The sequence below is a fragment of the Camellia sinensis genome, chromosome 5 (genome assembly GCF_055761805.1).
Source record: "Camellia sinensis isolate YWXY chromosome 5, ASM5576180v1, whole genome shotgun sequence".
In the NCBI taxonomy this organism is placed as follows: domain Eukaryota; kingdom Viridiplantae; phylum Streptophyta; class Magnoliopsida; order Ericales; family Theaceae; genus Camellia; species Camellia sinensis.
Window position 1 is genome coordinate 131826735 of NC_138965.1, and position 15514 is coordinate 131842248.

At 30.4% G+C, this 15514-nt stretch overlaps 1 pseudogene; it reads right to left on the minus strand.

The window, feature by feature from the left end:
• Positions 1-1061: 1061 nt before the first annotated feature.
• LOC114261887 (1-aminocyclopropane-1-carboxylate synthase-like) lies at positions 1062-12843 on the minus strand (annotated as a pseudogene).
• Between the last annotated feature and the right edge of the window lie 2671 nt (positions 12844-15514).

The following is a 15514-nucleotide window of genomic DNA, read 5'->3' on the forward strand; positions in this document are numbered from 1 at the left end:
TATTAACTTTCCTTTTAAAAAGTATATATCATGGAATAATTAGTATTTTTATAATTATTGCGTTAATGTGTTAGCCAATAGCATTTTTTTTAATTATTTTTTAATTTAAAAATTCAAAAATTCAGTTGGAAGTTTTGGAACTCCCTCAAGTCAAGGCTCCTCACGAAATGCCATTTTGCTATATCTAGTGTAGAAGTATAGATGAGCAAAAGAATAAAATAGAAAATTTTTAAAATTTAAAAATGCAAGTTTTACATGATTTAAGGAAGGGCACTACTACAATTTTGTAAAGGATTAATAATATATAATCATTATATATATGGATAATAGTATAAATATCAAAAATTTAGGGGGTGCATGTGACCTCCCTAGGCCAAAGGTAGCTCCTGGCTGTATGCAATTTCTACATATTTATTTCATAGTATTTAGGGTTTGGGGTTTGATAGTTGTTGTTAGAAACTTTTTTTTTTTTTGATCAGCTTGTTGTTAGAAACTTATGTGCAACAATTAAATTATCCTCCCATATGAAGTGAATCGTAAAAGATTTGGGGCCTTGAGAATTGTTTGCTATTAAAATAATTTGTAAAATATTCCAAAAATAATGCCAAAAATATAAGAAAAAAATATTGCTAGCATGAATTCATGTTCACGAGTATTCAAAATAATTTGGGAATTTTAATAGGTTTCAAGAATTAATCGTAGTATTCAATATCTTCTAAAATTATTTAGGAATAACCAAAACATACAAGAGAGATTTGGGATTAATTCATTCAATGACAATATCAAGATTGATTCATTTATGAAACAGTTGGAATCCATGGAATGCACATAACATCAACATTGGCTTGAGAAAATGAAAGTAAATGAAATCCATGGAATGCAAATAACATCAACATCGGCTTGAGAAAATAAAAGCAATTATTTCTTTGAACTGCCTTTTTACTAGCAGTAATGCTACGTGCATAGAAAAAATACATTAAAGTCAATGTAGGGCCAAATCTAGGGACATTAATTTGTTTACTCTATTTGCTTCTTTGTATTTTTCTGTGTCCAAATACACGTTAAGCCCTAGATCAAAGGAGAGGCGAGTGAGGGATTGAGGAATGAGGGGACAACATGTGGGGTGACATGAGACCATCATCATATGTTTGCGATGAGAAGCTACGTTGAAGCTTCTTCTGCCATGGCTTATTTTTCAATAGCGCCTCTCCTTTCTTGGTCTGAGCCACAAATGTTTGAATTCTTCGAAGTGCAACTGCAACCGTTGCATCATCCATGTTCGCGAAGCATACCCTAAACCAACCAGGCTCCACACAATGAAAAGAACTCCCCGGAGAGACATTGAGCTTCACTTCTTTGATTATCACATGCCATAGTGCCATTTCATCTTCAAATGTCGGTTCTTTGAGCAGCGAACGCAAATCCATCCAACAAAATAGTCCAGCATTGCCTGGTAAACAATTGATTTCCACTTCTTCAAGTCCCATTGTGAAGTGTTTGTGCCTATTCCCTATCCTCTTTGAGCTCTCACCAAGAAACCTCCCCACAAAATCATCGTCAGAAAGCATTAAAGCGAGGAGGTGTTGTGTTTGTGAGGAGACTAATCCAAAACTTGACATCTTTCGACCACAATTCACAACCGCGTCATTGTATGAATAAACAATGCCAACCCTAAACCCGGGAAAGCCCATGTCCTTAGACAAACTATAAACAATGTGAATGAGATCAGAATTGCATTCCAAGTGTTGTATGATCTCAGAAATGCTTATGAAACTAGGAGGCTTGAAGATGGTAGATGAATATATCTCATTGCATACTAAGTGGATGTTTCTTTTGTTAATGAAAGTAACCAAGCTTTTTAGTGTCTCCATGTCCAAGATGGTACCAAGTGGATTTGATGGGTTAGATATGATCAAGCCTTTCACTTTGATGTTGGCCTCTGCAGCTTTGTTGTATGCCTCTTCTAGTGCTTCTATGGTGATTTTGAAATTGTTTGAGCTCTTGCAGATAATTGGAAGCAGTTGCACACCCGTTCGCCATCTCAAGTCCCTATCATATTTGGTTATTAGGATGAAAGAGGTGAAAAGTGTAGGAAATTTTTTTAATGCATTTCTTTAGCATGATATTGAAAAGTGCAAAATAGTTAAATTTTTTGGCCAATCCATATCATTATAACAACTTGTCTTTCAATTTCTGGAGAGAAAAAAAATACGAAAATTATTTCTTGTGAAAGTAGCCAACTGCTATTTCACATCCCAAATTTTTTTAAAACATTTCAAAAAAATAAAGAAAAAAAATCTTAACTAAATGCTTACAAGATTATAAATTTCCTTTCATTCAATTTCAAATGCCCAAAGTGTATGAATGAGTTTGGTTAATACGAAAAAAGTGAAAAGTGCATAATCAAGAGAGGGGAAAAAAATAGAACTTTTTCTATATTTGTTAATTACGAGAGCACTGGAAAATACAACAAAGTTAAATTTCTTGTATATATATCTCATATATTAGTTTTGTAACTTTCTTTCAATTTCTTGCGAAAAATTATAGTAATATTTTTTTGAATAAACTACCAATAAGTCATAATAGTTGGATTTAATTCTCATTAACTCCTATTGAAAACAAGTCATTATAAAATCGTTACTAAAAATAATTTTTTGTGACAATTTTTTGCATGTCGCTAAAAATTGACAATTAGTTACTTTTTAATCACGATTTTTATAAATTGTGGCTAAAACTTACAATTAGTGACGTTTTACAGTGACAAATTTTTTAAACTGTCACTGAAAGTTAAAACTTAGTGACTTGTTTGTGATATTTTTTTTAAACTGTCGCTAAAACTTATAATTAGTAACATTTTTTGTGATAATTTTTAAACTGTCGTTAGGGGCGGGCAACGGTTTATCCGAACCGCTCAAACCGCCCAACCCGCATATAAATGGGCGGTTTCGCAAACATAATGCGGGCGGATGCGGTTTGAAATATGACAATTTGCGGGTTGCGGGCGGGTCACGGTTTAAACCTGCAACCTGGAAAAACCGCCCGCACTTTAATTATTATTTATTTTTATTTTTTTATATACCAACTTTGTAACTTTTACAGGAACACCATTATATTCTCTATGACACTAGGATCCTTATTTTTAAGCATTTCTTAACTTTCTTAATGCCGTAGAATTATCAAATCCTAAACTTGATTTCTTATATGATTTTCATTGGTTATTCATCCACTTTTTCCTAATAAAATTTTCCTTCTGGTGGTCGATAGAACTTCTAGTTTGATTATTGATTACTGAACTGACAATTCTAATTGAGTACAACTTTTAATGCATTGATATACATTTTTTTCATGGCAAAAATGCTAGTGTAGGGTTTCTTTGTTTTGGGTAATTTCATTTAATGCATTGATATTCAATTTTTATTTGTAAACTCATCAGAAAATTGTTATCACAAATATATAAAATGAATTTGATGCCTAAATTCGATGGGAAAAAAAAACTCAAAAATTAATTTTTAAAGAAAAAAGTGTAAACCGCAAACCGCCCGCAACCGCCCACACATTTGAAAACCCTATCCGCACAAACCGTAAACCGCACTGCGAGCGGTTGCGGGTTGACTTTTTTCCAAAGCGCATAGATGTGGGCGGGTCAAAACCAAACCACAAACCGTACAAAACCGATCCGCAAACACCCCTAACTGCCGTTGAAAATTAACAATTAGTAACTTTTTTAAATAGGTTTTAATGAAAAATATCATTAATTTTCACAGAACCTATTGGACAATAAGTCCACCTATTAAGGTCTACAAGTAAGTCCCTAATTTTTTTTTGTTAGAAAAATTATCCAAACAGTTATCTCAATTTCAAATTACCTTACAACTTCCACACGCAAAATTTATCTTAACCAAGCACTTACTATTTTTTTTTTTATTTCACTTTCTATTAGTTAAATTTCACAGTAATCAAATAGATTAGTGAAATCCATACCAAAAACAATTCTCTCAATAAGTTTCATTTGGCATTGGCTTTTTTAATTGATTTTTTTGTGTTGGGACTTTTTTAACCTCATTTGATTTGGTTTTTTTTTATTTTTTAAACTTTTGTGAGAGAAAAAGTATAATAATTATAATTTAAATATAACATTTTATCTTATTGACTTATGTAGTCAATTTTGTCTTTTTATATTTTTTTAGCTAAAAATCTAAAACCAAACGAAGCTTAAGGCTTCGTTTGGGAAGATAGGTTGGGTTGGGTTTGGGGCTATTTTAGTCACAAAAAAACAAAATAAGTTTTTTGACCCAATAGAACAAAATATCACATCCAATTCATAATCATTACATTCTTTTTCTCACAAAAAGTTAAAAAAATCAAAAAGCCTTTCCTAAACGAGAGTTTTAGTCACAAGCTAAAATAGTCAAAAATTTAAAAAGCTAAAAATCCAACTTACTTCCCAAACGAACCCTAAAATTATTGGTAGTGGCTTGCCTCCAGTCCACCATCTGGACTGGAGGGTCCAATCCGGTCCATTGGGCCCATTTTTGGACTCCTTTTCGATAATTCGAACCGTTCATATTTTGGGATTCATTAGGTATATTATCCCTGTAAAAAATCACGTCAATCGGATAACGGATACTATGTATTCGGATCATTTTTTTATGAACCGTTAATTTTTTGACTGTTTAATTTTTTGTAGACGAAAGTGATCCGAATATATAGTAGGTGTTTGGGAAGTGGGTTTTTTTGTAGGTTTTTGTAGTTATAGGATATTATTGGAGAAAAAAAATTTTGTGTTTAGGAAGATAATTGGATTTTTTTGTGGTTGAATGTAATATTTGTGAGAGAAAAAGTGAAATGATTATAGGGTTTGATGTGATATTTTGTTTGAATTGATTTTTTTTGGTTTTGTAACTAATTTGTTTTTTAGTGAAAAAAAATTTAAAAAAACCAAAACACAAACTTCCCAAACACTACTATAGTATCCGTTATCCGATTAATGTGATTTTTTTATAAGGATAATGTACTCAATAAATCTTAAAATGTGAACAGTTTGAATTATCAAAAAAAAAACTAAAAATAGGCACAATGAAACGAACAGAATCGAACTGTCTCTAACCTAAACGGGAGGCAATCCAGCCAAAATTATCTTGCGAAGTCATCTAAGAACCTATTTTAGTCCATTAATGTAAAGAAAATGCAGTGGTCACACATAGGGTGTACATAATACCGCTGAAACAGCCGAAACTGTTAAAATCGCACCGAACCCCACCGCCAAAGCAAATTCGTTATTATTTGCCAATCGAACCGCCGGTTTTTTGTAAGAAAAATGGCAAATTCTAGTGACACTTTTATCAATCCGCCAGTTTCTAATTTTCTTCCAAATCGCACCGACCCGCACCGCTATTAAATCATGTTTTATAAGATTCTAAAAATTCTTTTTTACTTAAGTTTGCTTGTTGTTCTATACCTTAGAATATAGTATTACATTACTGCTCGAGGGGAATTCAAGATGTCAATAATCCAAAATAAAGTTGGATTGCAATTTGCAATTCATTTTTCAATCTTTTTTTTTTTTGGCCATGTTGCAAACTTGCATCAGCTCACTTTTCAATCTAAATACTTTTCAACAGTAAACATTTTCAATATATTGTAAACCCTGAATGATATTAATTTTATGTGTTGTATTTGATCATGGTAGCTTACACAGATGCTTGTAATGAACTGATAGCATAGTCGTTAATATTATCATGTTGTTGCTACACTTGCTGCATCAGAAGAAAGTTTCGCAAAATGCTTAACATCACGGTATCTCTCGTCTTTTTTTTACTCTTTGATTTAAGTTTTGTAATTTGAATTATATTTTTTATAAACCGTCAATCCGTCCGAACCGCCAAGGCAAATCTGTCATTATTTGCCAACCGAACCGCCGATTTTTGATAAGAAAAATGACAAATTCTAATAACACTTTTATCAATCCGTCACCTACTATACAATTTTTATTTTTCTCTCAAATCACACCCACTAACCCCACGTACACCCCTAGTCACACATTATGGAAATGACCCAACTGAGTTCAAACTTTAACAAATAATTGTACGGTACTTGGTTTGAATATTTTGAGTACGGTACTTGGTTTGAATATTTTGAGAAAGAGGCCAGGTGTAATAATTGTACTGTACTTGGTTTGAATGTTTTGACAGTTCACATTCAAAAACAGATCAGTTGTCTTGAATTCATCAATTAATGGATAGGTGGACCGGAGAAAAAAAAAAAAAAACTTTTCGTCTCGTAACTTGTCAGGTTATTTTGAAAAGTTAATAAAAAATTAATTTTTGATTTTTTATCAAATTTTTTAACTTTTTAAAAAGTGATTTGAAAAGTTAATAAAAAATTGACTTTTTACTTTTTAATTTAATATTTATTTATAATGTCAAATCAAATTAAAATGACGAAAATATTCTTGTCAAACTTTAAAATTCTACACAATTTGTTGACCTAGAGGGTATTTACGTAATTAGCCAACCTAGCTTTTTTATCACTTGGCAAATGCAACAATTGCCCAAAAAGCTAAGCCAACTTTTTTCTGAACCAACAAAAATGCGAGCGTTTTTGTCTCTTTCCAAAACGGCACTTAGTAATTGTAATCTGGAAATGTGAATGGGTAATATAGAAATATCAAATTTTTTATTAAATTAATGATCAAATATTTATGTGGCTATGGAGTCTATATTTATATAAGGCATTTAATTATTTATTTAATAAAAAATTTAAAATTTATAGCATTTTTTAATATCAATCTTTGTTCTACTTAAATTGGTAATGCTCCATTGACTAGGAAAAAAAATTAATTACATCAAAATCTTTTTCACTATTTGTGAATATTAACGTATTCTTTTTATTTATGAATTTGAATATTTTGTTCCCTTTAAATATGAAAATATATCATTTTTATTACTTTTAGAATATTTTTAAAAAGAGTATATTTATACGATTTTTAAAAAGAGTATATTTTATAATTGACGAGATCAATAGGAACGGGTTCATAGATTTTTTTTTTTTTTTTGATGACTCAGGTATCCCCACAGCCGAAGCATGGGACTAATCCTGAGGGCCCTGAAGTTAACGACCAGGCAAACCTCCAGTGGCCCGCACAGTAACCCGTGGGGAGTGGGATTCGAACTTGGGACCTCCATGAGGAGCAAACTCCCAGACCCCAGGTTTTCTTCCCTCACTCACTGGGCCACCCTTACGGGTTCATAGATAATGGGATAAAGTCATATTAGTTACTAATTGAGGGAGTTTTAATGTAATTAATCAGAAAAAAAAAAACGTAGAACGAGAATGGTCAAGTTAAGGGACAAAGAGAACAAAGCAAATCATTGGCCTTGTTTGGAAAGTTGACTATTTTAGTAAGCTATTTTAGTAGGTTAAAATTTTTGTGTTTAGGAAGTTTGTTTGATGTAATGTTTGTGAGAAAAAAAATAAAATAATTATGGATTTAATGTGACATTTTATCTTATTAATTATTTTAACATATTTTATCTTTTTATGAATTTTAATCTAAAATAGGCTAAAATAGCCCTTGCAAAACAACGCCAATAATGCTATAAAGACAAACAAATTACAATAGGCAATATAGATATACTCACATACTGGCAAGTTGGTGGGTAAACGATTGGTTACGGTCAGCGTTGAGGAAAAATTTACCATCAAATTGAATCTTTCAAATTGATTGTTGAGGAATTGAGGCAGATTATATGTTACAATTTGATTTTATCAATTTTGTCAGTTTGGCGTAAAAAATGATTTACATGAGTTATTAAGAATTTTATAAAAACTTGTAATACTTGGGTTGGTTGGTTTGTATTAGTGTAAAAAAATTTAAAATCGAAAAGACTGTAGGTTAAACAAACTGAAAACTAGAATTCCAGTCATTTTTGAGCGGTTTGGGTCCTTTGATTTTACTTACACCCCTAATTTTGAGTTTAATATAGTATAAAATTTACGAATATATGAGTTTTTATGTTCTATTATGTATTATAATTTTATATTGTAATAATATTTTTATAATTAAAAAAATGATACGTACGCTGGATAGTAGGGTGTTGGAATCAAAAATGCGTCGCCGGGATTGGCCAAACAGAACATGAGAAGCTCGTTAGCCCCGGTGGCTCCGCCGCTCATTACAATATGGTTTGGATCAAAACTGACTCTACCACCTCTCACTCTTCTCATAAACTTTGCCAGCGCCTAAAATGAATAAATATAAAAATAAAAATAATAAATTGCACAATTGTCATTGGATCACCACTATTGCATCTCAAAATCCTAAGTTAATAATCACATATAAATATAAAATACATACAAAATGATGTGTTGAGCTATGAGTCTTTCTATTTAAAATTATTATGTCATACTGTGGATGATTCTTTACAAAATTATGAAAGAATAGTATTTTATTATAAACATGAAATTTAAAAATAAAATAAAATAAAAAAAGAATAATATTTTATTAGATACACAGAAAATTAGCTCATGTATTTGTCACTTATAAACTAGATCCACTAAACTACAGCTCACCAATTTTTTTATAATAAAAAAATGCATTGTTGAAAGTCTGAGGGCTCGTTTGGTTTGATTTTCTGAAAAAATTTTGGGAAATTTTCTCTACAAATAAGTTTTCAAAAATAATGAAACCAAACAAATTTTCCCAAAAAAATTTCTCAAAACTTGTAAACCAAACAAGTTTTCCAAACAAATCTCTCTCACACACATATCAAATCAATCACTTTTTCCAAAACTCTATCTCAAAATAATTTTCCAAAACATCTTTTAAAAAAAACTAAATCAAACATGTTTTCGTACTTTTTATCTCTAAAACACATCTCTCAAACACAAACCAAACATACCCTCAATTTTCACAATTTTCAAGACCCATGGTAATAAAGTCTCATGTCATATTTTTCAAAATCTTAAAAAAAAAAAAAAAATGAGACGTACATGCATCCATATATTAATTATAACGAGCACGAATTATTCTTATTTTTTGTTCTATACTCTTAGGTTGTTTCAGAAATATGGTTAAAAATTAATTTTTTTATTTTTTAAAAAAATTTATAAAAAAATATGATGAATGATATGATCCAAAATGATAGGAGTGTATACGGTTTGGATTGGTTCGATTTTGAGAAAATCTAAGAACCAAATCGACCCTAACGGTTCTGTGATTTTGAGAACCAGATCTGACCATTACACTTATAAAATCGGATCAGAACCAAACCAAAATAACGGTTCGGTTTCAGTTTGGTTCACGGTTCCCAAAATTTCTATTTACAAAAATAAATTGTTAGCGTTAGCAAAATAATTACTCAGACTAATTACATTTAACTCATGATAAAAACTAATAATATTAAAGCATTACTCAACATTACATATCTATATCATCCTAATATCATTAAAATTACAAAAAATCAATTAATAAAAATAAAACTTGATATTATATATGTGTATATATATATATATATATATCTTTTAAAATTCGATTCGATTCGATTCGGTTCAGTTCGGTTCGTGCCGTAATTTTTTCATAAAATTCATTAACCGAACCGTTTTTACGATTTTCATATTTCTTAAACCGAAATCAAACCAATTCTTAATAGAACCGAACCAAATCGTACGATTTGGTCTGGTTAAGTCCGGATTACGAGTTTGAACAAATTTTTGAACAGCCCTACAAAATGAGTTAAAAGCTAGGAAGTGACTATTAATCCACTTCTCAAAAGAGTCCTTATATTGCCTTCAAAATTAGGAATAATAATTACAGAAAATTTCATTTTACCCCCTAAATTTTTACCCTTTTTTAATTTGATCTCCAAACTTCGATTAATATTAATTTTACACCCAAACTTTTGAAATTTTGATCAATTTGCCCCTACCATCATATTTCCGTCTATAATTGGACAGAATGTGCTGATGTAACATTAAAATTCATTTGGAATTTCATTTTACCCTCCGAACTATACTTTAAAAATCAATTTGCCTTTCAAATATTAAAAAATAATAATAATAATTTAAATATTTAATAAATTGTTTTTTATCTCAATAATGAAAAAATTAAATTTTAAACAATATATGTACTTTGCAAAAAAAATAATAAAAAATGTAAAAATTCTCATTTAGAATTATCTTGAAACTATGAATCATGGATAATTCGACAAATATATCGTATTCGTACCAAATACTTACCGACGTAAGATATTTCTATATACGTACTGGGTACACAAGACACGTACTCAAATTTTTCTTTCTTAATTTGTGATGTACCCAGACATATCTAGTATATACCCAAGCTATGTCGTACCTCAATCAAAATAATATTTTCTTCTACTACAAAGACAAAATTTCTTTTACTAGGCTTCTTTTTCATTTTTAGTTTTGTACTTAGGATGGTTTTTGAATTAAGCTATAGTTTGTAAGTTATTTAATATAATGATATTTAATTTTGATTTATCTTATACCTATGGCATTAAATGTCAATTGTATATTGGATTTAACAAATGAAACCATTTAATCAATTTATGTATTATTTCAAATTAAAAACAAATATTTTTTTTTACAAACATATTAAGTCGTGCCTGTACTTTATTTTATTTTTTTATTTTACTGTGTTCTTAGAAAAATTTATTGAGCTGAAAATTGCTTGACTACTCTATGTGTATTGTAACTGGTCTATTACCCAAATTAATTTCAATAGAATTGATCAACTGATAGTAATTTCAAAATTGGGTAGAAAAAAAATTTCAAATTTGATAAGGTATCCAGTACGGTACAACATGTTTGTCAAAGAATTCATAATTCATAATCTCAAGATAATTCTAAATGATGATTTTTATATTTTTTATTACTTTTTTGCAAAGCATATATTATTTAATAAAATTTAATTTTTTTCATTAATGAGATAAAAAATTATTTATTAAATATTTAAATTTAAATTTTTAAAATTTGGGGGCAAATTAATTTTTAAGGCATAGTTTGGAGGGTAAAATGAAATTTCAAATGAACCTTTGGTGCTAGCTACATCAGTACATTCTATTCAATTATAGACGGAATGTGACGGTAATGGCTAAATTGATCAAAATTTTAAAAATTTAAATATAAAATTGATATTAATCGAAATCTAGAATCAAATTAAAAAATGCGTGAAAGTTTAAAAGATAACCCCTAATAATTATAAAGTAATTCTAAAGTATCATATCACATTACTTCCTTAGTAATCAAAACCAATTACATAACAAAACAAAAAAAAAAAAAAAAAGATAGTTAAAAGACAAAAATTTCGTGTAAGAATATTTTGAAAGAGGGAGAGACAAGATCTTAACATAGCATCATTGAAATGATATATAAATATGCAGAGTGTTGATACATACATTTCTAAACTCTGGCAAGCCATGATAGTCTTGAAAGTTAGCAATGTCCTTGAAGGCATTTGCTCCTTCGGTGATGCAAATGGATGCATTTGGGTTTTTCCTAATCCAATCCTCAATTAGGTCGAACGATAGCTGCAACAAAAACCAACATAAAATTTGTTTGGCAATTGCTTTTAGCAAAAATTTATGAAAACAACCCATATATTTTTATTTTTTTTTTGTAAATTATACTAATCACTCTTGATATACTCTCATATAATTTTAATTCACATAACATTTAATTCATTTTACATCAATAATTCATTAGTTATATAATAAAAAAATAATGTTATCATATTTTTATACTAAAATGTATATTTTATTGTGATTTTCTCTATATTTATACACATTAATTTTGTTTATTTTATCCTTCATATAACAGAAATTAGTATAATTATATCAATTTTGTGAGTTTATTGTATTTTTTTTTAAATCTTATGAGTGATCAATGTAATTTACCTCATCTTTTATTAATATATAATATTGAAATACAAGTCATTCAATTACAATCATATTAATACGAAAAAAACGAAAACTCATGGGGGGGAAAAAAATCAAACACACACAGGATTAAAACTCACATGTAAGTGAAAAGATAAAAATCACTAACATACCAATGAAATGCAAAGATTCTAGGTAAGATTAACCATATTAGTTAACCCATGCTTTATGGCATACTAAAAAATATATACACAAAATTTTAAAAATTATCTTCACTCCAAGATTTTAAAAAATATAAAAATAATCAACTTGTTTGGTTTCATAACTCAGGATTCACTTTTCAGAATTTTTTTTTTTTTTTTTTCACTAAATTTTTTAACTATTTTAAGTAATTTTTTTAATTTTTAGATATACCTAGCATAAATACACTTTAAAAGTATAACATTTGTAAAAAAAATCTTTACAAAATTCACTAAATACCAAAAATTCAAAAATTCAATACATTTTTCATATTTTTGTGTATTTAATGATTTTTTAAAAATATTTTCATATATATTTTTTACTTTTTAGACACATTTAAGTAAAGTGCATCTAAAAAAGTAAAAAAATTATTTAAAATTTTAAAAATATTCACTAAAAATTAAAAAAAAATGTAATTTTCAAAAAATTAAATTCATGAAATTAAAACCAAACACACCAATAGTGTTAGTTTTCGAAAAACAAAAACAAACAAAATGAAAACACAACCGAACAGAAGGCGCTTTTACAAAACCTGATTTTCAGAAAGACCCATTTGGATGACTCCATTACGGTTTTCTATAGGGTGAAAAGGATCATTATCATATGCCTTCCACCCATCAAAGTAAGCACAATTCTCTCCATGACCATCATTGGTTGCTATCTTTGATAGAAGTTGGTGATCATCATTTGCACTCACTAACCCCATTTTCTTTATCTCTAAAGACATAACTAATATTCTCTATCAGTGTATATAAGAAAGCAACAATGCATTGGCAAACAAATGGGACTAATGAGAAGCTATTTATAGACATTGAGAGAGAGGAGAGAGAAGAAGAAGAAGAAGAGAAGTTGAAACCAGCTTAGTTGGAAAACATGCCCCAAAGACAAGAAGAGAAAAAGTCCACTTTAACGTCCACGAGTTTGGAAAACAGCCCCAAAGACAAGAAAAGAAACCATGTTGGAGACTTTAGGTTGTGATCAGACCATCATAATGGCCTTAAGAATCATCATGATTCATCACCACCACGTGAGGAATGTTGTTAGGCAGTAATGGGAGTGAAAAATTGTTATTCATATAGTATTTGTTAAAATTGTTGTAGGGAGTGAAAATTCACAGTTGGGGTTGGGGGTGTGCGCGGTGCGGGTCGGTGCGGTTTGAAAGAAAAATAAAAATCGTATGGCGGGTGGCGGATTGATAAAAGTGTCACTAGAATTTGCCATTTTCCTTATCAAAAACTGGCAGTTCGGTTGGCAAATAATGGCGGATTTGTCTTGGCAGTTCAGACGGATTGGCGGTTTATAAAAAATATAATTCAAATTACAAAACTTAAATCAAAGAGTAAAAAAAAGACGAGAGATACCGTGATGTTAAGCATCTTGCGAAGTTTTCTTCTGATGCAGCAAGTGTAGCAACAACGTGATAATATCAAAGACTATGCCATCAGTTCATTACAAGCATCTGTGGAAGCTACAATGATCAAATACAATACATAAAATTAATATCATTCAGGGTTTACAATATATTAAAAATATTTACTGTTGAAAAGTAATTAAATTGAAAAGTGAGTTGATGCAAGTTTGCAACATAGCCAAAAAAAAAGAAGAAGATTGAAAAGTGAATTGGAATCCAACTTTATTTTGAATTACTGACATCTTGAATTCTCCTCGAGCAGTAATGTAATACTATATTCTAAGGTATAGAACAACAAGCAAACTTAAGTAAAAAAGAATTTTTAGAATATTATAAAACATGATTTAATAGCGGTGCGGGTCGGTGCGGTTTGGAAGAAAAATAGAAACCGGCGGATTGATAAAAGTATCACTAGAATTTGCCATTTTTCTTACCAAAAACCGGCGGTTCGATTGGAAAATAATAACGAATTTGCCTTGGCGGTGCGGCTCGGTGCGGTTTTGGTGGTTTCGGCGGTATTATGCACACCCCTAGTTGGGATGGTCCAAATGGAGGCATGAGAAGGTGGGCCTAATCACAAGGTACCTCTACGAAAGCCTAACGTTGTGTTTCGGTTAGAAAATTTAAGAAGGAATTTAGAAAAAGAAATAAAAAAAAAGTATGTGAAATTACGTAAAATATAGGTATATTTTATTAGGATTGAGTAAAGAATCCATAAAATTCATAATCCGATCTGACCCAGTTTAATTCGGTAGGTTTGGATTGGTTTTTTGAATCCGTGGTTTGGTTCTTGATTGAAAAATTAAAAATCCGTAATCTACAGATAGGTTCCGGATTGAATCTCACGGTTTCGGATTGGAATCGATCCGAACCGTATACAAATAGCCTATATTTATATTATACACCCTCCCGGCATAGTATCTTCTCTTATTTCATATAAAATCTAAACCCGTATAATATCTTCTTTTATTACTTTTGTTTGTTAGTTTTTAGTTTTAATTTGTAATGGTATAAATATTTATGGCGAAACCAGTTTTCTTATGATTGTTTAAATTCTAGAACAGTATGTCGCTATTATGAAAAGACATGTTATTATTGTGAAACTAATATGATGCTATGTTTATATTTTTATGAAATTAAAATATTCTATATTTTTTTTTTGTTATTTAATTATGTGAATCCGTGATCCTAAACCGATCTAATCTGTTTTTAAATGGATTGATTCGGATTAGTTCTACAATTTAAACGGATTGAATTGGCTCCAAATTTTCCAGAACTGTAGATAACGGATTGGTTCTGGCTTTATCCCAATCCAGACTAATTCGGACTACGCTCACCCCTATATTTTATTCATATTTCACTTACTTTTTTCCTTTCCCTTTCCCTTTCCCTTTCCTTTTCCAAATCCTTTCACAAATCTCCCAACCAAACACAGCGTAAAAGAAATAAGCAAGCTAACAAACAGGTTGGAAACGAAAAACCATTATTATTGAACAAATAGATCAGTTAAAAGAAGCACAGAATAGTCGACCAATAAAAGGAAAAAGACATGGATCGATGTAGAACTATCAACATGTTTATTAAAACTCCCTCTCTCTCTCTCTAGTTTGAGAGCTTCTCTCTCTAAACTTTTCTTCCCCTAGGGTTTCAAAGTTTGTGGCTACCGGCGGTGGGGGAGGGGTTTCTGGCAGCCTTCGGCCCCCTCTCCCCTTCCCTTACCTCTCCCTTATTCTTTCATTTCCTTACTTAGCTTTCCCATAACTTGGAAGCCTTGGCTTTCCATCCTCTCTCTTCTTTGTGAGGTGTTTTTCCCACATCCATTCACTCCAAGAGTGGCCGTCATGGATCCACGCCTTCTCCGCTGCCTTCGGCGCCTCTTTCCTGTCGTCTTCTTCATAGAGTGATTTGCCGACACTGGATTCGCTGACGCCGGATTCGCCTCCCCAACAGCCTTTATCGCCTCTTA